The sequence below is a fragment of the Erinaceus europaeus genome, chromosome 2 (genome assembly GCF_950295315.1).
Source record: "Erinaceus europaeus chromosome 2, mEriEur2.1, whole genome shotgun sequence".
Classification (NCBI taxonomy): Eukaryota; Metazoa; Chordata; class Mammalia; order Eulipotyphla; family Erinaceidae; genus Erinaceus; species Erinaceus europaeus.
The window spans coordinates 106,658,888-106,685,518 of record NC_080163.1 but is presented as its reverse complement, the minus strand read 5'-3'; the positions used below and the strand labels follow the sequence as shown (position 1 = coordinate 106,685,518).

Genomic DNA, 26,631 nt, shown 5'->3' with positions numbered 1-26,631 from the left:
AAATTCACTGAAATAGGCACTCAACACCCCTGTGCATTCCTTTGTGTGAAAATGAGACCTCAATTACTAAAAGACTAAACACTAAGATGGAAATCTGACCCTACCAAGAAGTGATTTACTCCTTGATATAGGGATGATATCAGACCTTATAAAAAAAATAAGTCAGTTATTATTTCTAGTTAGTTATAAACATCCCCCAGCACGACCTATGCTCCTACTACATATACACAAACACACACACATAAAAAGTGATTCCTATCATAAAACATCTGAGGTCTAAACTATCATTGTCAACGTCAAAACTTGCACTTCTAGATACAGTTAGTGTTACAAAGAAAAGGTAGTAAACATTCCGTTTCATTTTAATGAAAATAAAGAGAAAATAATGCTGAGACGACACAATGTCAAGGTATAACATGTGCGTAGACCAGCTGTTATGAGAAGATAACCCTATTTGCTCCCTAAACTACTTCACAGGAATGTCTTTAAGATTAATGAGATAATAGAGCAGACCATTTTCATTGGGAAAACTACTTACAGTGGATAAGCTGAAGGTCCTGCAGATCTTTGTAGCCACTGGGATACTGTTACTGCACTAAAGCAAAATGGTAGACTGAAAAATTTATATTCTGACAACCATACTTTTAATTATACAGAATGATATTTTCTGAAAGCATAACTTCTACTTGAAATGCATCTTAATTCCTTCCAAAACAAGAAATTTTTAATCTGTGAGTTGAACAATCAAGTTCTTCCTCCCCTTGAACATTTACACATTTATCACTTTCTTAGTAACTTGGGACAAAGAAATAAAGATGCAGTCACTGTCCACAAGAAGTTCATAATTGAGTCAGGAAAACATACAAATAAAATCATTTAGATGCAAAAGGACAAGTGCTTTAAAAAAAAATACACCAAGTACCAAGAATCATAGAAATACTTGGACTGGGTAACTAACTAATTGAGAACAGCAGTGGGGATTTGTCTGGCATTTGGAAAGTAGTGAGGCCTGAGCAGATGGAGCTTATAAGAATGTGGCAGTTCCAGGGAGACATTTCACTCCTAATCTCCACTAACTGCTCTTAGATATCAGGAGGTAAATGTAACGTAGCATTTATAAGACTTAATATTATGGACTCTGTAAGGTTTAATCCTCAAAGAGAGGAGGTTAGGAGCTAGAACCAACAAGTGCAATGACAAAAAACAAAGGAAACAAGGGCACAGCTGGAGTGTGTCTTCCAATGCCCGTTGGGTGGTGGAAAAGTAGTCGACTGGGGGAAGACTGGGTGGGGAAGAGTCTTCTGGAATCAAATATATACACCAGAACTTTGAATAGGATTTAAAGGATACATGCTTGGCAGTGGTCATCTGGTCACTGAAGTCATCACTCAAGTTCACCTGAAGACTATTACAGAAATCTGGGTACCGGGTATAGATGAAAAGAAGAGGAGGAAATGTGGTAGGGGCAGTGAGTATAAGAGAAAATGCTGCTGCCAGGGTGTGCTGTGAAATCCAAAGGGAAAAAAAAAAAGAAGGAACAGCCCACAGTGACAAGGGGACTTCTGTCATACCTAGGAAGACAAGACAATGGTATCGTTTGATTATAATGCTTGTAACTGGATAACCTCAGCAAGGCCAGTTTTTGTGAAATGATGGAGAACCATGGCAGATGTGAAGTTCACACAGATGAAGGCTTTGTAGCAAGTTTCATTGTGAAGGAGAGAGAACCACTGTTAGTAAGGGACTGGGGACTTGTTGGGTTTGCTTTTGTGAAAAAGGAACACTTACTGTTGACGTGATCGATGTAGTAGACTCCGATCTGAGGGTCAAACCCTGCCTCCCATCCCCAGGGCAGCTCATCCCCAACACAGTCAGCAAATGACAGGGGCTTCGTCAGCCTGCAACAAAGCAGAGTGAATGCACAGGTGATTCTTCCTGTCAAACCAGAGAGGGCAACATTCAATGCTCCCACCATAAGGCAAAGATTTCAGTGGCATTTGTTGGTTGTTCTAAGAAACTTTATTTTTCTTTCATTTTATTCTATCCTGAGCACTACTCAGCTCTGGTTTATGGTAGTGTGGGGAAGTTGGACCAGAGACTTTGGGGCCTCGAGCATGAGAGTCTTTTTGAGTAACTATTATACCATCTAACCCACAAACAACCGCAAACTGGTTGTTCTTACTTATTTATTTTCCCTTTTGTTGCCCTTGTTTTATTGTTGTAGTTATTATTATTGTTGTTATTGATGTCATCATTGTTAGATAGGTCAGAGAGAAATTGAGAGAGAAGGGGAAGACAGAGAGGGGGAGAGAAAGATAGACACCTGCAGACCTGCTTCACTGCTTATGAAGCGACTCCCCTGCAGGTGGGAGCCCCCGGCTCCTTACGCTGGTCCTTGGGCTTTGCGTGACATGCGCTGAACCCACTGTGCTACTGCCTGACTCCCCAACTGGTTGTTCTTGATTGTTTCTAAGAATTTGCACTCCTGTGTTTGAAATCATAAAGAAAAAAAGAAAAAGAAAAAACAGATAAATACTCCCAAAGAGTAGTTATGCCAGAATGCCCTTTGGATAGTTTACAACCTATGACTGTTAAACTATAAATTAACATCTAAACTGTAGATTAATAAGGCAACTGTTTTTCACCGGGGCTGTCACTGGGGCTTGGTGCCTGTGCAACACCACCATTCGCAGCAGCCATTTCTTTTGACAGAGGGTGAGAGACGGAGCAATACAGAGAGATAAAGAGAAGAGATGCCAGCTGCTCCACCACTCATGAAGCTTGCCTCCTCTAGGTGGGGGACTGGGGATTTGGACCTGGGTCCTTGAGCATGACAATGTGTGTGCTCTACCAGGATGCAACCACCTGCTCCCTAATTAGGTAATCTTAAATCACAGGGGACTCCAACTGACAGCAAGGAGGTTGGGATCTAGCTCAGGTTCCATAGTTAAGTAGTTATCCCATTAGTTAGAGAAATTTGCCTCAGGATTCAAATACTGCTATAATGACAACCCTCTTCTCAACACCTCTGAGCTTTAAAGCAGCCAGTACTAACTTCAGATGTGAACACTCATATAAATTAACTAAACACTTGGTTGTGAGATCCATTATGAGTTCTTCTTGAGAGAAAGAACAAAAATTCCTTATTTTTTAAATTATCTGACACATAATAGTCACTCAACAAAAGTTTTAATAGCACCAAACACATAGTTTTGCATTTTTATTTTTAAAAACACTGTTGAGGAACAAACCTCAAGACCTTTTGCATGCCCTTTTTAAATTTTTTTTCATTATCTTTATTTATTGGATAGACACAGCCAGAAATAAAGAGGGAAGGGGAGGATAGAGAGGAAGAGACAGAGAGACACCTGCAGCACTGCGTCACCACTCCTGAAGCTTTCCCCCTGCAGGTGGGGACCGGGGACTCTAACCTGGGTTCTTGCGCATTATAACATGTGCACTCAACCAGGTCCACCACCACCCAGCCCCTCGCATGCCCAATTTTTAATCTATATTTTTGGAGGAAGAAACAGTGAAAGAGAAACACTAAAACATCACTCCACCATCCATGGAGTCCTGCCTTAGTTCTGTCCATGGTGCTACTAGGTAACATGGTCAGGTGTGTATTCTATCCCATGAGGCATTTCCTGGCAACCCTCCCTCAACACACACACACACACACACACACACACACACACACACACACACACACACACAATTTTATCAATGTGACTTCACTTTCTGAAACTGTCTTGTACTCACTCTTTTAGTTATAAAACAAAGAGATTTCCTCAGAGATGTTAGCGCCATGATCTAGCACTACAGGGGTGTGTGTGTGGGGGTGTGTGTGTGTGTATGTGTAATGGGGGGTGAGGTGGGGGGCTGGTGCCTCACTGTCGCCTGTCATTATCTTCTAATTCAATGCACTGGTGTCATAAGGTTCCTCATGCAAATTACATGGAGTCTCTTTTTACCCAGACTAATGAATAGCAAAGATCTCAGGACTCAAGTTAAACATCGGTTTTTTTCAGAATCACATGTCTAGAATAACAGCCTGCACTATCCACCTGTTTGAGTGCTGGGAGAACAAAGTGAAAGCATGAACACGAGGATCAAAAGGGATTAACTGAGAACAGTGCCCAAGACATGCTAAGCAGTCAATAAACGTCAGTGTTTATCAATGTGTGCATAGTGCGTGAACGCTCTTGTTTACTCTTCAGAGAGCTCAGGTGGGCAATAGAGTAGAAAGCAGTAATTCTGGAACAACAGTCCTCTGGACCAGCTGCATCAGCATCTGGAAACTGGTTAGAAATAATGAATTTTTAGGCACATCAGAAACTGGTAGAATCAAAGTCTAGAGCCTTGAGGTATGTGTTAATCGAGTTCTCCAAGCAGTTCTCCTACAGACTCAGATGAAAATAATTTGGAAGAGACTTGGATTTAAATCTTTGTATGCCAATTGCTGTTAAGACCTATGACAAGATATTAGCCATAAAAGCTCCAGTTTTGCAACTGGGCAAATAGTTCAATAGGTAGAATTTTGAACTTCCATGCCTCAAGCTGATACCGGCATGATAGTCTGACATGATACAATCCTTTCAAGATGCAATTTGGCAGTGAAGGGGGGGGGGGTTTATAATGCTGATTCAATTCACATAGGAAGGCTGTGGTTAATGAATTTTATTGCTACCAGGGTTGTTGCTGGGGCTTGGTGCCTACATGATGAATCCACTGCTTCTGATGTCCATTTTTCTATCTTTTTTGGTGTCCATTTTTCTATCTATCTTTTTTTTTCCCCCCTCCTTCTTCCTCTTTCTCTTCTCTTTAATTTCATAGGACAGACATTTAGAGGGGTGGGGTGATATCAAGGGAGAGAGAAAGAGAGACACCTGCAGACCTGTTTTATCGAAGGTGAGCAACAGGGTGTCCAACCCTGGTAATTATCTGTGCTTAACAAGGTGAGCCACCACCTGGCCCCTAAATTTACCTTTTTATAAAAGAAAGAGAATATTGCTCTGGCATGTGTGCTGTTGGGGACTGAATCTGAAACCTCACATATGCAAGTCCTGCACTATAGCTCTACATGCTGAGTCCTTTCCCTGACTGGCAGGAAAGTCATTCTTCCATAGGGTTCCCTGAATTCCATGCCACCTGACTACCCTCAAAAAGACTCAGTGGCCACTTCCTCACAGAATCATTTGCCACTTTCAGCACCCAACGTGTCTCAACCACTCTCCCAATGAGCTTCTCAAAGTCTGGTCTTGGCTCTGTTCTCTCTCTCTCTCCCCCTCTCTCTTATTTATTTATTTGTTTGTTTATTATCCCTTTTGTTGCCCTTGTTGTTTTATTATTGTAGTTATTATTATTGTCATTGATGTCGTTGTTGGACAGGACAGAGAGAAATGGAGAGAGGAGGGGAAGACAGGGGGGAGAGAAAGATAGACACCTGCAGACCTGTTACACTGCCTGTGAAGTGACTCCCCTGGAGTTGGGGAGCCGGGGTCTCGAACAGGGATCTTTATGCCGGTCCTTAAGGCTTTGTGCCACGTGCGCTTAATCCAATGCGCTACTGCCTGACTGCCCTCTGTTCTCTCTTATTTCTAGCATGACACCCACCTCTTTTACTATCAACATAGAATTCATATTCTCTAGATGAATCTATATTAGAAAGAACACACATGAAGGCAGGAGAGGCAGCATAATAGTTATGGTAAAAGACTTTCATGCCTGAGGAGCTTAGTTCCTAGGTTTAATCCCTTACACCATCATAAACCCCCTGCACCACCATAACCCAGGGCTAAGCAAAGAATACAAATAAAAAACTGGATAGCTGGTTAAGGGATTTAAAAAAAAAAAACTTGCTCCAATATCTTGCTTACACCCAAACTAATTACAGATATATAAAATGTTATGAAAAAACACAAACGAATCAGCCTCAAGTGTGAGGCCCATTGGCAAAACAAATAGAAGAATTATTTACGATATCTGGGTTTTATTCTGTAACTTGGTTTCTCACAGTATACTGCTTTTCCCCTTGATATAAGTGGGCCCAGTCTTAACTTAAGAAAGTGACTTCAATAGTGACATACTGAATAGACAAAAGCAGTGATTCCCAAAATGTGGTCTCCAAGCCAGCAGGATCAGCATCACCAGACCCCTTGAGAGAAATGCAAAGTATCAAATTGCTCTCCAGAACACCTCAAAGAGAAAACTCAAAGAGACTAGCCACATACATGCAGGCTAGGCCCCCACAGTATGAGAGCCAGGGCAGTGGAGAGGGCCTGAAGCAGAAGTTAGGTTTCCGTGTGATTGCTGGAGAGAGAAAAGAAGGACTGCATTTAGCAGTGAAGGAGGTATTAATGTGGAGGAAAGAGGAGGGCTGTTGTAAAAGTTTTGCAGTTTGAGGCCTCCTAGTTGAAAAAGCAGAGTTCCCTGTCCCTAGACCTCTCAACATAGAAGCTGGGTTAGGAGTGTTATTGAAACAAAGGCCTCACTAGATATGGGGAAAGAGTCTACGACTCTGCAATTTGGTGATTCCAAAGGCTAACCTTTGAAGAAGTAAAGCAAAATGACCGGGAATAATTTTATGCGTAAGATGTGTTACATCCCCTGCTCCTCACCTGCAGGGGAGAAGCTTCATGAGCATGAAGCAGGGCTGCAGGTGTCTCTCTTTCTCTCTTCCTATTTTCCCCAACCCTTTCAATTTCTCTCTGTCCTATCAAAGAAAAAAAAAAAGGCCATCTGGAGTGGTGGTTTCATTGTGCAGACATTGAGCCCCAGCAACAACCCTAGTGACAATTAAAAAAATAATAAGTGTTATGTCGGAAATGCTAAAAGAACATGCAGCGTGCAGGTTTAAAAAAGAAAAGAAAGAAAGAAAGAAAGAAAGAAAGAAAGAAAGAAAGAAAGAAAGAGTGTGACCAGATGGTGGCACACCTAGTTGCGCGCACGTTGCAATGTGCAAGGACCCAGTTCAAGCCCTAGTTCCCCACCTGCAGGGGGAAAGCTTTGCGAGTGGTGAAGCAGTGCTGCAGGTGTCTCTGTCTCTCCCTTTACCCTCTCAATTTTTGACTCACTCTACCCAATAAATAAAGATAATTGTAAAAAATTTTTTAAAATCCAATACTTCCATGAGGAGATTGGATAATGTATGAGTCAAAAAAGTCAAGCAAGGTTTTTGGGATGCCTGCTTTTAATAGGGTACAATGGATCATAGTAAGAATGCTTAGAAAACCACTTAACTGGTAGAGGAAAAATAAACATATAAACAAACCAACATCTATCCCTAACCTTTCCATTCCTGCCAGTCAGAAGTCATAATAAAACAGCCAACAAAGGAACCTTTCATGCATGCATCCACTGGGTCATCAAAGGCTTTCTTCATGCATTGGAATATACAAGCTATGTGGTCCCTGCTTCCGGTCCTCTAGCAGGTTTTCTGCAAACAACTAATGACTGCCCTCTAGGTGTGAGTGGCCCCAGTGGTTTAAAACACTTTGTCTTTGACAGCTACAAGTTTGTTTTGGAAACAAAAACTTGCACCTTGCTTCCCTATGTAACATCCAAACACAATTCAATTAGCACCAGTGAAATCTTTATACAGTCGACTCAGGTGGGAGTTGAGGTGGAAGACAAAAGTAGTTCTGAAAATCTCAAAACACAATGTCAGCCACAGAAAGCATCATCTCCCAGTCTTAGACACACCCCCAGATCCAGAATATGTGTTCATGGAGAAGACATCTTCCGAGGTCAAGAAACCAGTGTGGATACACCAGTGTGGAGAGCAATGGGGTCCATCTTCTCTTCCACTAAGTCCACAGGAACCCCTAGACTCACATAGGAAGTTACTGGTCATGGAATTTAGTAATTCTAAGGCTGGCACTACTGAGATTTAATGTTTTAGAGTTTATTCTTTTAAGTTTGTTTAATCTGAAAGAACAGAGGAAGACTGAGGGGGGAGGGGAAGAGGGGAGTGGCACCTGCAGCACTGCTTCACCACTTGTGAAGCTTTTCCCCTGTAGGTGGTGATCAGGGGCTTGAATCCAGGTCCTTGCATGTGGCAACGCGAGCATTTACTGAGTTTTAATTTCTAGTCCATAAACTATGCCTATTTTATGCATGTAAGTCAGAATTTTTTTAGAAAGCATACAGAGTTCAGATCACTACACACTCTAAGTTTAGCACATCCTTCTACCTGCAAAAGATCAATTATATCTATTTGCAAACACATATATCCAGACCTACCCCCTTGGACAACCACTAATTTGTTGTCTGTCTCCATATTTTATTTTCCTTAAATTTCATATTAATGGAATCATATAATTTATAGCCTTTAAAAATCTAGTTTCTTTTATTTAGCATGTACAGGACTTTGTCTCTTTATTGTTATAGTCTACTGTATGGATATACCACATTTTATTTGCTCCTTCACCAGCTCATAGACTGCACTTTGCTGCTTCTAGCTATTATGAGCAAGGCTTCTGGGAACCTCTACATCCAACCCTAGATTTTAAACTTTTTTTTTTTCTTTCCCTCCAGGGTTATTGCTGGGCTTGGTGCCTGCACCATGAATCCACCGCTCCTGGAGGCCATTTTTCCCTTTTTTTTGTTGCCCTAGTTGTTGCAGCCTCGTTGCGATTATTATTGCCATTGTTGACGTTGCTTTGTTGTTGGATAGGACAGAGAGAAATGGAGAGAGGAGGGGAAGACAGAGAGAGAGGGGGAGAGAAAGATAGACACCTGCAGACCCGCTTCACCGCCTGTGAAGCGACTCCCCTGCAGGTGGGGAGCCGGGGGCTCAAACCGGGATCCTTACGCTGGTCCCTGCGCTTTGCGCCACGTGCGCTTAACCCACTGCGCCACCGCCCGACCCCCGATTTTAAACTTTTTTTAAAATTTATTTTATTTATTTATTCCCTTTTGTTGCCCTTGTTGTTTTATTGTTGTAGTTATTATTGTTGTTGTCGTTGTTGGATAGGACAGAGAGAAATGGAGAGAGGAGGGGAAGACAGAGAGGAGGAGAGAAAGACAGACACCTGCAGACCTGCTTCAGCGCCTCTGAAGCGACTCGCCTGCAGGTGGGGAGCCGGGGTTCGAACCGGGATCCTTATGCCGGTCCTTGTGCTTTGTGCCACCTGCGCTTAACCCGCTGCGCTACAGCCCGACTCCCCCAACCCTAGATTTTAAGAGAGGAAAAAAAGATTATCAGACTCCAAGCTTAGTGGGAAGGGTCAGGTTTCTTGACATGGCTGGTTGGCACAAGTTATTGGCACAGTACTATTTTACAAGTACTGAACACCACAGAGGAGAGGAACAGCAGCTCGTACCAACAAGATACCCTCGTGAACACTAGAAATCAAGACAAGTTGCCAAAGAGTGGAAATACTATACCAGCTGACAGCCTGGAAGCAGGGCGTCTATTTGCCTTTCTGGTGCCCTATTCCACCAACTACTAAAAAGCCTTCCCAAGGGAGTCAGGCTGTAGCGCAGCAGGTTAAGCGCAGGTGGCGCAAAGCACAAGGACCGGCATAAGGATCCCGGTTCGAACCCTGGCTCCCCACCTGCAGGGGAGTCGCTTCACAGGCGGTGAAGCAGGTCTGCAGGTGTCTATCTTTCTCTCCTCCTCTCTGTCTTCCCCTCCTCTCTCCATTTCTCTCTGTCCTATCCAACAATGACAACAACAATAATAACTACAATAATAAAACAACAAGGGCAACAAAAGGGAATAAATAAATAAAATTAAATTAAAAAAGCCTTCCCAAAATGAGTCCAGAAGAGGGAAGTGAAAAATCTACCAACCTGACAGATGAGCAGCCAAAATATACTTTCCTGGGTGAAATTTCTCTCTGCCTAGGATATCTCTCCTTGACTTTCCTAACACTCTCCCATTCCTTATTCCACCTTACAGTTGTCCTTTAAGACTGAACTTTTTTCAAAACTAGTTTCAGCATCATCTTCTCCAGGAAGCCTTCTTATCCCCCTAGGATGTCACTAGTTAGTGACACTGACTGAGCTTTCTCAGACTCAAATCAGTCATTTTTCAAACTACTGACACCCCCCCCCCCCCCCCCCGCTTTGGTCTATTCCATTCATTTGAGACCCTGGTGGTTTTCATCTCTGCATTCCAAGCACACAGGCTGGTGCTTGGTGTTCAAAGATGCTGGTCAGTGGAAACAATGAGTGAGGGATGCATAGCCTATGCTCTCTGCGAACAGAGGCTTCTGAGAGTCAACATTAGAACCTGCTAGTCCCGCGGGGTGTCTAACAGCCACATCAAATGTAAATTATATGAGACCTAACTGTGGATCACTTCAGATCTGGATCACCTACCCTTCCCATTTCCTCAGCCCCATTTTTTCTTAGACTACCCCCATCCTTAGAAAATGGCATACAGAGAAAAAGAAACACCATATGGTTTCACTCATACGTGGTGCAGAGAGGAAACAAACAGATGAATAAAGCAAACATACACTTTGGACTAGAAGATCCATAAGTCGTTACCAGATGGCAAGAGGGAGGGGGAAATCTGGACAAAGGGGACATGCACACTGGTTTTTCAATGATGCGTGCCTGTGACCTATATAACACTATAATGTAATACTTCAATTAAAAAAATAATTTAAAAGAAACTGCATAAATAATCCAAGAAATGGTATTCGTTTGGTCATAAAGTCTGTATTTCTCCCTCCTCCATTTCTTTTTACTTTATTGGAAAGGACTACTGGTTTACAGGCCACAGTAAAATACAGTAGTTGGTACATGTGTAACATTTTTCAGTTTTCCACATATACTCTAACCTCCCACATAGGTCCTCATTCGCCATCATGTTCCAGGACCTGAATTTATATTTATTTATTTATCTATTTATTTATTTTTATACAGTCTGCATTTCTTCCAGACTATTACTAGGTTTTTTGTATTACTAGTTACCTCTGTATTTCTATTTCTTTTACTGAAAATTAATTTCTAATAACACTTTAATTTTAAAAAAGAGAAACCTGAGTACTCCTACTCAGCTCTCATATAAAGGAGGTGCCAGGGATTGAACCTGGGAGGTCTCAGCAGTGCAAGTCCTATGCTTTACTGCTGAGATACCACCCCAACTCTTCTTTCCTTCCAGGGCAGATCAGACAGATGCCCTGACAGTACAGTGATGCAGTGGAGTCTGGTTTGTACTAAAAAGTCTCTTGGTGACTGATTTCGAATGAAGTTATCTAGCATGAGACCATTAGAGATCTCCCAGAGACTCAATATATAAAACAAAAGAGAATCCCAGTTAACTTCAGGCCTTCCAGAATGTGAAGTTCATGTACAACAAATTGACCAGATGCCAGTCTTCCTATGTCCTAGGAAAAGATAATTGAGCCAGTCTTTCTCAGTGTACCTGCAGCTTTTCTGGCTAGAGTAAAGGCCATACTGGAAAACATATTTAAAGTTTCACAGACAACTGTCTGTAGACATATAAGAACTATGTACTGATCATAAGTGTTACTCTGAATATTTTATTGTACCACTGGCTGAACTGTTTTAAACTTAAATGTAAGTCTTAACTGGAGACATTACAATGGAGTATCTATTAATACATTTTATATATGCCTTCATTAAGAACAAGACAGAAATCTTTCTTTACTAGCCTTTTTTTGAACCCTATAAACCAAAGGAATAGAACACACACTTTGGGCTTCTGACCAAAGGCTCTGAGGTTTCCTTCTATCTCTATCTCTACCTCTATCTTTCTTCCATCATAACACAGCTGAGTTCTGGTTTCTGGTGCTTCCTGGGATTGAACCTTCGACCTCTGGTGCCTCAGGCATAAGAATCTATTCCTTGGCCCTACAGTTGTCTTTTTTGATTTCTTTTTATTTGATTGTTTAAAGTTATAAATGATATAATTTTAAGTTATTGACCTCAGGATTCTTTCTCTCCCTAGAGCACACTACTAAGCTCTTATTTATAGTGGTGCTGGGAACGATTGCTGTCTCAGGCATGGGAAGTCCTTTCTGCTTAACCACATGCTCCCTCCCTAGTCCAGGATCTTTTTATTTCATTTCAAGGTTTATTAACAAGACCAATGAGACTTGAAAATCACAGCATCACTCTGAGATCAAACTTGGAACTCTGTACCTACAAGTCCTGAATTCTACCAGTGAGTCTCCTCCCTCACTGCCAGAACCTAATTTGTTTCTTTTGTGATACGTAGACATTTGGCTGAGTGAAATGTGAATCTTTGAACATGTATTTTTAGTGACCCGTCAGACAAGTTAGCAGGTCATGTATCATCCCCACTGCTTCAATTTACAGTTAATATAAATATTTTACTTATTGTATAGTTGATTTGATGTAATACAAAGATGTCTGTCATAGAAGTTGGAGGCTTCCTAAAGGTTTTTTTACATACACACAAGTAGCAACTGTCCACTATATCACACAACTGATTTCCTTAATGGTATTACCATTATTTATTTGCTAGTTTATTTATTTTTGGACTGAGACAGAAGTTGAGAGAAGGGGAATAGAGACATATTCAGTACTCTTCTACCGCTCGTGAAGCTTCCCCCCCTCCCCCCGCAAGTCGGGACCAGGGGCTTGAACCCAGGTCCTTGGTCCTTGCACACCATAATAATGTGTGCCACCACCCAGACTCTTCCTTTTTTTTTTTTTTTAAATGGACACTGGGAGGTGAACTCAGGGCCAAACACATATGTGATCATACCGGTGGCCCAGCCCAATGTTTTAGTCTTTATCTGGAAGGCCTGGAGGAGTGGAGAAGGAAAACCAGGCGGAGAGAAGGATACCATAGCATCACTCCACTTCTTGGTGCTAACCATGTTGTTTCCATGTGATACCTGGCTTGAACCCAGGGCCTCATGCACATCAAAGTTTGCATCTTATCAGGTAAACTGTCTTCTATTCCCTTGTCTTGTTTATGTATAGTTTCTTACCAGCTCACGCCCTGTCTTGCCCACAACTGGAGTGCTTAGCTCCTAGAATGACAGCTGGTGTGCACTCAGCGTGTGTGTAATGACTGCACTGTCTGTTTCCTGGGAATTTCTATTTTGGGGGAGGTGAGGGAGAGATCAAACCCAAGGCCTTATAAGCACAGCAGGTTAAGCACACATGGCACGAAGCTTAAGGACCTGGCAGGTGTAAGGATCCCAGTTTGAGCCCCCAGCTCCCCACCTGCAGGGGAGTCACTTCACAGGTGGTGAAGCAGGTCTGCAGGTGTCTTCCTCTCCCCCTGTCTTCCCCTCCTCTCTCCATTTCTCTCTGTCCTAACAACGACATCAATAATAACAACAATAAAAAACAAGGGCAACAAAAGGGAAAATAAACAAAAATATATTAAAAAATTAAAAAAAGAAAGAAAAGCACTTCATCCTCATCCAGAGAACAATTAACTCAAAACACAAAAGAAATGGCAGGCTTCCCCCCCCCCCAAGTTTCAGAATTGGAATATCTAGACTCAAATCTCAGAAAAGGAAGAAATATTCCTAAGCAGCCAAAGGAGTGGTGTTCACATGCCACAGATCAATCCCATACCTTGCATGTGCTTTGCTATTTCAACACACAATTGAATTCTTGTAACTAGACTGCCGGCTTCGGCAGTATTTCCTGGTGCTCTCTAGCCTCCCTTCGCCTTTGGCATGGCACCAGCTCCTCCAAGCAGTAAAAATTAGACATATGGAATGCAAGGAATGTCTGATAACTATACTAACTTCAGAGATCAACTCTCGGTCATAAACAAAAATGCATGCCCTTTGAGCTTAGACACAAGCTCGATTTAAAGCAAACAAAAAGTCACGTGGCTAAATGCTGGCAGTGTGCAATGTGAGGTGCTGGGTAAAGCTGAGCTTAGTTCCTCATCACTGGCTCAATGCACGCTGCTTCTTTATCTAAAAATGTCTATGGCTCAGGGGTGCAAAGCACTGCGTGGTAACGATTTAGGTTAGTACCACCTGAGTTACAAAGAAATGATTATAATTACTTTATAAAACTCATCCCACCTTGGTAAATTTTTACTATCCTACTCTCCTTACTAAGATTGTAACCTCTAGTTATTGATCCTGTTCCATAGATGCTAGTATTGTACAAGATTTAGTAGAAAAGGGGAATGAATATAAAATAAAATATTAAAATCGAGTACATAGAGAAAACTCAGCAAACTTTTCCAATCCGAAAGAAAAAAAATAAGATCCAGTTATAGCATGTTAATCTCAGTTGAATTCTAACTTCTAACTTAAGAAAAAAAGAAGTTTATATGAGAATTATTTGACCAGCTCAGTAATTGGAAAATACTAGACAGTAAATGGAATAATGGATCTGTAACTTTTTATTGCTTCCAGAGGTGTGGTCATTGATCTTACAGCATACGAGACAGTATTTTTGTTGTTGGATGATATAAACTATGTGGTAGTGAGGGGGTCATAATATTCATAACTCAATGGCACAGCAACATAAGTTAAATAAAGCTATAAATATAATATGTATACATATATACATATATTTATGTAAAGAGAAGGGGAGGTAAAGATGGCAGTAAGCTTATTTGTCAGATGTAGATGGAAGATTTTGTGTGTGTGTGTGTGTGTGTGTGTGTGTGTGTGTGTGTGAGAGAGAGAGAGAGAGAGAGAGAGAGAGAGAGCATTCTATTGCTTGCACTTTACTGTTTGAAAATATTTCATAGTAAATAATTTAGCAGAAAACAATCCTCATGAAGGGAGTTCCAGTAAACTCAAGCCATATGTTTACCTACATTCATTCTACAAAACTGACAAGTTGAAAAGAAAAGAACTATTGAAACTAACATCTGGGAGTGCCCTAAGAGACAGGCTGAGTCAGATTGTTGCATGACTAAGTCCCACCCATGAATGCAGAGCTCCCAAACAGCTTGTTAAGCCTCATTCTTAAATATGACTGACAGCTATGTTAGTCAGGATAGGCTAGGTAATGCACCAATTCCAAAAACAATTCCAAAGTCTTAGAGGATAAACATAACATTTCTTTCCCTCTCAAGTCAAGTTCAAAGTGGTTCTGAATAACTCCCCAGGGCAGATGACTCCCACAGTATGGGCTCAGCATTATAGAAGTATTTGAGGCCACTATTACACATCTATCTCAACTGGTCCAACTATCTGGTCACCAATGGCAGAGGAGCTAGGCATATCGCTTCTGGCCAAATCCCAGTGCCCAAAACAAGCAACATGGAAGCAGGAAAACTCATCCTCTCCTGTGCCTGGAAGGGTAATCAGACCACTTATCTTCAGAACAAAATTAAGAACATCAGAAGTAAATTCCAGTTTTGATTAAAGAAATTAAATTGACATCATCTGAGAGATATAACTACCAAAAATACTTGGAGAAAGACTAAGTTTTTAGCTCCTGGAAACTAAGATAGCAGATATGAACCTACCTGTTGAAGTTAGATGATCAAATTAAGAAAATTTCCCAGAGAGAGTAAGACAAGCATAAGGGAAAAGACAGGAAAATTGGAGAAATTGACCAAGATGTCTACTGCTTGACCGGGGGGGGGGGGGGGGGGGGGGTTCTTGAAGGGAAGAAATTATTGTAAATATAGTACAAGAAAACTTCTCTGAATTGAATGACATAAGTTTCTTGATTAACACAGGCCCACCCATAATGTTATTTAAAAAAAAAAAAAGTGCTGAAGAGATAACATAACGGTCATGCAAAAAGATACCTGAGGCTCCATAGTCCCAGGCTCAACACCCGGTGGCACCTAAGCCAGAGCTGAGCAGTGCTCTTGTGTCTCCTTATCTCTCTCTGTGCCTCTCTCTCGTTATAACTTGCACATGCACAGAAATGCCTACATCAAAGTACAGCACTGGGAAATTTTAGAACATAGGGGCAAAGAGGAAAGTCTACGGACTTCAGAGAGGAACCAGACAAGTCTCTATCAGTGGGGGAAAAAAAAAATCTGAAAGGTGTGAGAAGTCTCAACGTAAGATTGGAAGCTACAAGTCATTAAGACAGTATCAAAAATATAAGCGCAAATTACTTCCATCCTGGATAATAGCCATAAATTATATTATCACATATTATAATTGATAAATATTTGCTTATAATTTATCTAAAAGTACCAATCTGGTATGAGTATGATAATGTTGTCTTTTGCTGAAATGAAAAACTTCAGGAAATGTGTCTCCTACTCCCCCTTTTTAAAGCTAAAATGAAAGGATATGGAAAAGGCATGGGCTTCTGATAGCACAGAAAAAAGACAAGGCACACTACAGGTGAAGGTCCTATGCACACATAAGTCATGTGTAGAAGTCACAGTGACTAGCAAGCGGTCTGACCTGAAGACCAAGGACATAAGGAGCAGGAAGTCGACATCTGAGAGGACTGCCTGTTGTGCTGTAAGTTACTACTGAAGGGACATTTCTAATTCTAGAAGCAATTTCTAATTTCTAATTCTGGAAGCTGGTGAGAGGGACATAGAAAACTAAACCCAATGGAGAATGGGTAGGGGACAATTATTAACTACAGAGAAAACAAAGGGAAATTCAACGATCGTCCGCAAGATTGGTCACCCAGAGATAATATTTACATAGTCACAAAAATGTAAACACTGGAATAGTGAATTCTTTACAAGGTGATATGATGCCAAGGGGGTGGGGGAAGGGGAGTTCGTGGATATGGGCAGGGAGGACCCCAATAAAAGCACAGAATCCTCGCCCACAGCAGGAAATCTATTCCCCAAATCAACGGTGAAAATGATAAAGGCACATAAATGTTAATTGAAAAATACAGAGGCAAAACCTGAAAGACAACATTAAATATGTGTGTGGCTGATCCCAAGGAGAGAGAGAAAAATAGGTGTGAGGAGAGCAGTGGAGCAGGGGGTTGCTGCTGTTTTGCTGTGAGCAGCTATTCCATGCTTATTAATCCCTGACAGATATAATTTTGATCAAAATAAAGTCGCAAAATCTCCCATTTGAGGACCATTTCCCATAGCGGCAGAAAGACGCTCAGTCTGTTAGAGTTTGTATTTTGAATGTCTGAGGCCCCAGGGGTTACTGGTTCAGAACCCTGAGACCACCATAAGCTAGAGCTGTGAGCAATGCTCTTATGTCTCTTATTTCTTTCTGTTTCTCTCATAAATCAATAAATGTATATTTAAAAAGTAAAAACAATCTCTCACAAGTTTCCAAATTTAATTTCAAAAGTTAGAAAACATTCTCTCCTGTCTCCATGTACTGATTGCAATTTTAGCCCCTGGAGAAATCTATCAATTTTTAAAGTTATATTTGCTCAAAGTTTATGTAAAGTATATTTTTGAACACTGCAGAACACATCACCTAAATATGTGGCAATATTACCAATGAGGTGTTTTAGTATAAGCTAAATTCTAGAACATCTTAAATAAAATACAAGCATGTCTTGTTCTAGCTCTGAAACATTCAGCACAGTTAAAAGATATCAAATAATACATATATAATTTATGTGTGTGTGTGTATATATATATATATATATATATATATATATATATATACAATTCTGCTAAGTGTCAAAGTCAGTATGTCTTTATTTTTTTTTTAAACTTTGACCATGCTATCAAAGAGACTATAGTCTATCATATACAGAAATACATGTAACATAAGACAACTTGAGCTGAAAACTCATGAACTACCAGAAATTATATAACTGGGTTCCCCACATTTGGGGAAATGGCAAGAGGCAGCACATCCGGAGTGCGCGGGTAAGGCTCACCCTAGGACAATTTTCACAGTAATGCTCTCTCTCCTGTGAGGTAAAAAATCAAACTGGCCTACGATTCAGTTGACCAGATGGACATTCCCTTAAACAAAAATAATACACATGCATGGTTAGGAAATTCATAGCATATAGAAAGACGCAAAATAAAAACTTCCTTCTCTATCGTCATCCCATTTCTTTTTCACGTTTAAATTTTATTTATTTACTTACATGTTTATGGGAGAGAGAGAAGCAGGGCATCACTGATATGTGCTGTGCTAAGGACAGAACTTGGGACCTCCTGCAAGCAAGCCCTGCATTCAACCCCTGCACTAGCTCCTGCACGCTCCATTTCTGCTTAACAGATAAAATGAAATGTTCCTGTATCTAATAAACATTTTTTATTGCTGCATAGTTATGGTGGTCAATTTTTATTAAGCAGCCACTTGACAGGCCACAGGATGTCCAAGTTGAACTTTAATTATTTCTCTAAACAAAATACTTTTATTGATGTGTTTTTGCATTATAACAGTAAGTAGGTTTCCAGTGTACATCAATAATAATCAATTGTGAACCTTCTTTATTCTGATCCTGATTTAAGCCTCCTAGATCCTTGGCCTTCCCTCTCCCTCTCATGGATCTTTTAGTAGAAAAGTGTGTTTCATTAATTCATAGATTAAAAAAAAAAAACTTTCCTCTACTTTTGAATGTGATGCTAGGGAGAGAAAAACATTTTTTTTACTTTTTTGTATCACTGAGCAGCCTCCTGGAACTAAGTTTTCTATTTCAGTCAAGGATGGTGAGGGGGGAGTTAAGCACCACAGTACTGCTCCCCCAGCCATGGTACTTTCTCTGGTGCTGTCTGTAATGCTCCCATGTGGTTACGAGGTTTAACAGCAGAACGTTATGCATGGTAAAATATGCACTCAGCCCACTGAGCTATCTCCAAGAAATCTCCCTTCTTATTGTTTGCTTTCATCAAAGGTTTTCTAGTCACTTGACAATTTTTTATTATTATTTATTTCTCCTTTTTGTTGCCTTTGTTGTTTTATTGTTGTAGTTATTATTGTTGTTATTGTAGTCATTGTTGGATAGGACAGAGAGAAGTGGAAGTGGAGAGGGGAGGGGAAGACAGAGAGGGGGAGAGAAAGATAGACATCTGCAGACCTGCTTCACCGCCTGTGAATCGACTCCCTTGCAGGTGGGGGGAGCCAGAGGCTCGAACCAGGATACTTATGCTGATCCTTGCGCTTCGCACCACCTAACCACTTAACCCGCTGCGCTACCACCCGACCTTCCCACTTGACATTTTTTAAGCTTAAAATCACTGAAGTAGAGCAGATGTCTTTATCACATCTAAGCCAAGACCAAGATGCTAATGACATAACCACAGTGAACAGCCTCTCCTCCTGCTACCCTACCCCATTCACACAATATGAAGTGAAGGGTAATGCCCTCTAAACAAGAAGTCAGAGTATCTATCTAGTTTCCCACTCTATATGCCCATAAGTTGCTGTGAGAAATTTAAAATTAAAGAATCTAGTTGATTGCTAGTTTTCACCATCTATTAAACCAGAGTTTGATTCAGAGATAGTCATTTCATTTTCTACAACTTAACGATTCTTCCATGCTATAATGCTTCACTGTAGATTATGTTAACTCACATTTGTATTTTCCCATTGACATAGATAAAAATCTAAATGATCTCCAACTGGCAATGGTAACAATTTTGCTAACAATTTTGTTTAAATTCCTGTGCCCCCCCCCCCCAAAAGAAACCTTAATATATCTGGAAGGGGAAAAAAATGCAAGGATCTTTTAATATCCTTTTAAAAAGAAAAAATCGGGGCCAGGTGGTTGCACACCTGGTTAAGGGCACATGTTACAATGCACAAGGACCTGGGTTCAAGCCCCTGGTCCCCACCTGCAGGGGGAAAGCTTTGTGAGTGGTGAAGCAGTGCCGCAAGTGTCTGTCTTTCCCCCACTCTTGATTTCTGGCTGTCTCTAACCAATAAATAAATAAAGATAATAAAAATTTTTTAAAAAGGAAACAAAATCATCCCCAGACTTCCATGGCCAACCAACTATGTGAAATTCACCGTTCAGGATACTCAAACTCTTGATCTCAACATGCCTGCCCAACTTTTATCAGCAGTAATGAATTTTCCTGTTTCTAGAGGCAAACCACTTTTTTCTTAAGCACATTGGTCTTCCTGTTCTCTCAAGAAAAGACTGTTCTCTCACTGGACAATTAACTTCACCAAACCCTCAATGCTAAAGGAACCATATAACTTATCATCCAAACCCACATTATTTTGACGGTGACAGGAGATATTAATTGGATGAATCCTAGAAAGCCAAAAGCACCCAAGGCTCACCCAGACATACTAAGATTCGAGCTCTCTTCACAGCAACCAGCTCCAGCACACAGCTACTAGAAACTCTCTCTCCCTCCCCTAAGCCTCCATCATGATTTAAGTGTGTTTCTCTTTAATGGGCTATCACTTACACTGTGTTATCTGAGTTAGGTGCGTAAGACTTAATCTCCATTACCAGTCTTGAGTCATGACATGATTCAGCATGATACTGCCCACATCACCTAGCATAAAGTAGGTGCTCAACAAATATTTGACAGATGAATGTGCTCCTAGGTATGTCTACTTCTGGCATAAAAAACCAGGTTCTATCGGATCAGCACTTGGCTTTTCAGTTCACACTGAGAAAGAACCACGCTCCTTTGTCACACCAAAGAGCCACTTTCTTCCCTCAGAGATGTCCCACATGCACTCACATTGTGCTAGTTTGTTCTCAGGTAACACATTCACAGATGATAGATAGCATAGATCCTGGGGCATAAACTGTACCATCCAGCCACTAGGTGCTTTGGTAACTGCTATATGTCTAATTAAGCTCCAGCAAAAGATTTCTAGAATTCTGTGCTCCTACTTCTTGAAGTTATTTCTTGAAAAGCACTGTTCCACCACCTTACTTGACCGTTAGATCTCAGAATGGAGAACTGAGTGATTTCTATGTATCCAGCAGGGTTCTGGCTGCCCTGAATCTCAAATATTTAATCTACCCCTTCCATAGGATACAGATAATCTTCAGGGCCATTGGTGGTACACCTGATAGAGTGTACGTATTATACTGTGTAGGACCTGGGTTCAAGCCCCTGGTCCCCACCTGAAGGGAGGTAGCTTCATAAGCAGTGAAATAGTTTGTGTTTTCTCTCTCTCTCTCTCTCTCTCTCTCTCTCTCTCTCTCTCTCTTTCTCTCTCTCTCCCTCCCTCCCTCCCTCCCTCTCTCTCCTTCCCTCCCTTTCTCTCCCTTTTCCCTTTCCTTTCTCTCTCTTCCCCTATCTCCTCCTTCCCCCTCAATTTCTCTTTCTCTATCCAAAATAAATAAATAAAATGTTGATTATGTTCTAGTTGTACATTCTGATCATCCTGAGGTCCACATCTAGACTCACTAATATTTCTATTCTCTACCCCACTAGGGAAAGATAGAAATAGGCTGGGAGTATGGACTGATCAGCCAACACCCATTTCCTGTGGAGAAGCAATTATAGAAGCCAGACCCTCCACCTTCTGCAACCCCCCAAAAAATGTTGGTTCATACACCCAGTGGGGTAAATGTTAGGGGAAAATGACCAAAGGGCTCTGAACTTGAATTCCATCAGGAACTGGAAGGGGGTGGGGGTAGAGGGGGGAAGGACACTCAGAAGTAGTAGGTGTGATTAAAAAGGAACAGAAGGCAGGACCATAGAAAAAATGGGCAGATAGAAATAGATAAATAGACAGATAGATAGACAGATAATAGTCAACCCTTACCTGTGATCTTGGGAGAACTAATGCAGTTTTTGATGGAGAAAATGGGGATACAGAACTGTGGTGGTAGGAGAGGTATAGAATTATACCCCTGTTATATTCTTTTAAATTACTAATAAGATATATATATATCTTCTCCACAGCACACAGAAAACCATGCATAGTAAGGGCCAGACAGCCCTTACTTCACAAATGGTGAAGCAGAGATAAAGGTGTCTTGCTGTCTCTCTCCATATCTATCTCCTTCTCCTCTATTAATCTCTCCCCTCTCTGTCTCTATCCAGTAAGAATAAATAAACATATTTTTAAAAAAGAAAGAAAGAGGGAGTTGGGCTGTAGCGCAGCGGGTTAAGCGCAGGTGGCGCAAAGCACAAGGACCAGCATAAGGATCCCGGTTCGAGCCCCCGGCTCCCCACCTGCAGGGGAGTCACTTCACAGGCGGTGAAACAGGTCTGCAGGTGTCTTTCTCTCCCCTTCTCTGTCTTCCCCTCCTCTCTCCATTTCTCTCTGCCTATCCAACAACGACAACAACAATAATAACTACAACAATAAAACAACAAGGGCAACAAAAGGGAATAAATAAATAAAATAAATATTTTTAAAAAAAGAAAGAAAGAGGAGGGAGGGAGGGAGGGAGGGAGGGAGGGAGGGAGGGCCAGGGAGATATCTGAGTGGTAGAGGGCAGGATCTGTGGTGCCCCAGGTTCAATCCTCACACATGTATATTGGAGTGGAACAGTGCCTTGGTCTGTTTACCTCTAATAAATAAATAAATATAAATAAATAAATGTTGGGCAATATCTCACATAGAAGAGCAAGTACTAAGCTCTGGGTTTGAGTACCACACAGGATCACTACAAACAGAATGTTGTTCAGAAGGAATGCCACAGATGGTGGAGTGGTGCTGTTGGCTCTCCTCCTACTCCTCCATCTGTTCTCTCCCTGGCTCTAACATAAATAATGAAAAATATCAGCCTTGGGAGGGTGTGCAGTGGTGGCAGCGAGTATGTGTTAGACCTTGGGTTTATTCTCTGACGGTGCAAGATAAATAATCTTTCTTTAAAGGTGGGGGTGGAGTCGGGTGGTAGCACAGCAAGTTAAGCGCAGGTGGCACGAAGTGCAAGGACTGGCTTAAGGACCCTGGTTCGAACCCCCACAGGGGAGTCACTTCACAGGCGGTGAAGCAGTTCTGCAGGTGTCTATCCTTCTCTCCCTCTCTGTCTTCCCCTCCTCTCTCCATTTCTCTCTGTCCTATCTAACAACAACAACATCAATAACAATAGCAATGAAAAACAACAAGGGCAACAAAAGGAAAAATAAATAAATAAATATGGTGGGGGGGAGTCCACACCCAATGAAGACTGACTGAACTGACTATCTAAAATCACAGAGCAAATGACTTGAGGTTGCAAGACAACCAGAATCAGTAATTCCCATAGCCTGGATGAAGCTTGCTTCAAGTATACATTGATTTAGGTATCCAACTTCTTAATATATAAAGGGGAAGGAAGGAAGGAAGGAAGGAAGGAAGGATGAAGGAAGGAAGGAAGGAAGGAAGGGAGGGAGGGAGGGAGGGAGGGAGGGGGAAAGGAAGGAAGGGAGGGGAAGGGAGGGGAGGGAAAGAAAGAGGCAGGAGCAAGGGAGCGAGGGAGGAAGGGAGGAAAAGAAAGGGAAGAGAGAAAGAGAAAATTCCTGAAAAGTAGATGTAATGAGACCCCCATTGGCAAAGGCACTATGATTCACAAAACTGAAAAGAAGTGTCCACAATGAGCTGCTGAGCGGTGGAGCCAGGTTTAGAGTTCAGACCATCTGATCGCCAGATCAATCTTGGGCCACACAGCAACATAGCAATGAACTTGACAGATACAGTGTTCATTCAGTAGAAAACATCTATAAGCAGATGAATGTTTGGGTTCCTGAATGCTGCAGGCTACAAAGACAACTGTCCCATTGTCTTAGACTTTCCATCGTTTTTTCTCAGAAAACAAGGAAGGAAAGGTTTCATTAGCTGCTTCTTTAGCCACGGGAGGGGGGGGGGGGGGGGGACTAGGAACACACAAATGAGAGGGGGAAGGGAATTTAGAGGCAGAGAATGTCATTTTTTTTTTTTCCTTATATGCCCACTACCAACACAGAATCCTGGTTTACTAAATTTAATGCAGATCCTATAAAAGTCTAATATTTTCAATGCAGCACTTTGTTCTTTCTGTCCACATTACAAAGCTGCTGCATAAACCTATCAAGTTATTTTGAGGACACAATAAATGAGACACTTTATCATCTGGAATCCCTACCTGGAGATATGGCCTTTTCTATACAAAACCAGACTTAGGAATTAAACAAAGGTTTTTGTTTTTTTTTCCCCCCATTGAGCATCCATTTTTCCTTTGTCCAAGTGACTTTCTTTCATTATACCCATATTCAAATGCCACGTATAGAATTTGGATGAAAAATTAGATCTTGCACTTCATGCCAGGTTATAAAGTCCCTTCATTACCTATACAGTTCCTGCATTCTTTCTTTGTAACAGTAATTAAACGTAAGCCTCTGTGGGCTTCATTCCCATTTGCTATGAGTCTGAAGGCATGAGAAGTATGTAGCATTTATATAACAGGAAATATCTAAAAGCATTCTGTGGAGATTTCCTTCCCCCACACCCCCCATCTCCACCCATTCCTTCAACTGCCTTCAAAGGGCCTGCTGTGTTCTTGAAAAATTAAACACAAATTACCAACAGAAATAGTGTACCTATTCCTTGGTTTGTTTAGACACATCTCTACTACCAGAGTCGCGTTTAGCCCAGCTGAATAGCTTCTCAAGCCTGGCACCAGACTTACTAATGCTCAAATATTTCTGTGCCACGCAGGTCAAATATGTTTTCCTCTTGTTATTGAGGTGGAATTTAGGAGAAAAAGGAGAAAGCTTGCCAGTGTTGGCTTGCCATTCTCTACATACCAAACACTAGTCAAGAGGCCCCTCCACCTTGGGGCATGAATGTGACTCTGAACTCTCCACACCAGGAGAGGCCCTTTTGCCCCTTCCACACTCTAGCCCTGACTCCCCACCCATCCTCATGTTGGCTTGGCCTGACCTGGTTTTCAGTCCCCAAGAGCATTCACACAGCTAAGGTAAAACTGAACATAGTGGAATGCAAGGGCCTGAGTTTTATGTTTCCAGTACAGTAATGGGAAAGATTGCAAACACAGTGCTTGAATAAGTCTAATATTTATCAGAACCTCCATGATAGTTCCTACTAACACCTATTGATACTTCTAGTTTATCTATCCCATATCCAAAATGTGCCTTTTCTATAGGTACACTTCTTCTTCTTCTTCTAGCGTTTGCCCTTCTTCCGTAGCCAGTCAACAGTGTCAGGTTGAGCCTGATGTAAAGTTTCAAGACCTCCTTTGAATCTGGAGAGGTGGCAGTCGTTGACTATGTGGGTCATAGTCTGTCTGTAGCCGCAGGGGCAGTTCGGTCGACTCTGGCTCCCCAGCGATGGAACATAGCGGCGCACCGGCCATGGCCTGTTCGATAGCGATTGAGGAGGGCCCAATCATAACGTGCTAGGTCAAAGCCGGGTTGACGCTTGCAGGGGTCTGTGATGAGGTGTTTGTTCTTTACCTCAGCTGACTGCCAACTCTGTTTCCAAGAGTCTGGAACAGAGAAATTCAGTGTAGGCGTAGGAGACCAGATTGGGTGATGAGACGTCAAGCGTTGGACAGGGTGGGCGAAAATATCCACGTATATTGGCAGGTCCGGTCGAGCGTAGATGTGGGAAATGAACTTAGATGATGCCGCATCCCGCCGAATATCTGGCGGGGCGATGTTGCTAAGAACTGGCAGCCATGGAACCGGGGTGGAACGGATGGTTCCAGAAATTATCCTCATGGAGGAATATAATTTGGAATCGACCAAGTGGACGTGGGGGCTATGGAACCATACTGGGGCACAGTATTCTGCAGTGGAATAGCAGAATGCCAGAGATGATGATCGTAGTGTGGAAGCGCTCGCGCCCCATGAGGAGCTGGCCAGTCTTGCACTTCTGAAAACTATTAGTCAAGAAAAATCCTGACTCATTGGTACATCTATAATCAACCCTAAACCTTCCCGTATAGCTGCTTAGCTAATTTTAACTATGTACTTAATCCTATCTAAGAACTTGGATTCCAAGACCAACGGTAACACTGACTAGTCTCTAACTCTCACATGACAAGACAGCGGTCTACCTGTGCAGAAGCAGGAAAGAACAACAGACTTTCAAAAATCCCAAGTGACAAAATGGTTGTTGGGCTTAAAAAAGAGAAGTTGTCATCTCCCTGTGGCACTAGGAAAAAAAGAATCCAGAGTGAAGGAATTATTCTGCCAAAGTTCCTTCAAGGCAGTTCCAGGATTTTTAACATGAGAGTGAAAAATGGTTTTTGACCATCTTCTGTTTTCTTCGTCGCCTCTCTAGATAGTGACTTCAGCTACTGCTTGTTCAGTCTTCCTTAACTTTCTCCATTACTCAAAACAAAGTGCTGCAATCTGCTGCTGTCTGGTAGCTGGTCCAAATGATAGAGCCCAGAATTTTTGTGTGAGACGCTAAGTTTAAGTTCAATTTCTGTCCATACACACACACACACACACACACACACACACGCACGCACGCACGCACGCACGCACGCACGCACGCACGCGCGTCAGAGCAGAGTGTTGCTTTGGTCTCTCTCTTTCACTAAATAAATGAATAGATAGATAGAAGGTGAGGGGAGAGAATTTCAAAAGAGAAGTAATTATTCATTTTATTTGGCTGTTATCACACATTCCCCTATGGGAGATATTACTACAGAGATCTTTTTTTTTTTTTTCCTTAACTCAATTTAGCATCTTCTCTTTTGCTTGTCTTACAATACTTTTTAAAGATTTGTTAATTTATTATGATAAAGAACAGGAGAGTGAGAAAGGACCAGGGCACTGCTTGGTTTAGACATAAGGTGATGCTTGAGCCTGGGGCCTCTGGGGTCTTGGGCATGTGAACTCTGTATTCTAACAGGCTGAGCTATCACCCTAGCTCCTTTTGTTTTGCTTTCAGTAAAATCTAAAGGTAAATG

General features: G+C 41.6%; 1 protein-coding gene and 2 long non-coding RNA genes across 3 annotated transcripts in view; 2 read left to right on the top strand and 1 right to left on the bottom strand.

The window, feature by feature from the left end:
- WWC2 (WW and C2 domain containing 2) overlaps window positions 1-1,895 on the bottom strand; it is a 76,254-nt gene extending 74,359 nt beyond the window's left edge. The window contains exon 1 of the mRNA XM_007534065.3: window positions 1,789-1,895. The gene's annotated coding sequence lies outside the window, so the exon portion shown is untranslated. The remainder of the gene's footprint in view (window positions 1-1,788) is intronic.
- The window catches only part of LOC132536960 (uncharacterized), a 114,310-nt gene extending 104,571 nt beyond the window's left edge, over window positions 1-9,739 (top strand). Inside the window, exon 2 of the long non-coding RNA XR_009548483.1 lies at window positions 9,603-9,739. This is a non-coding gene — a long non-coding RNA (uncharacterized LOC132536960). The remainder of the gene's footprint in view (window positions 1-9,602) is intronic.
- Window positions 1-26,631, top strand: part of LOC132536618 (uncharacterized) — a 411,585-nt gene that overhangs the window by 236,761 nt on the left and 148,193 nt on the right. The gene's annotated exons all lie outside the window — the stretch shown is intronic.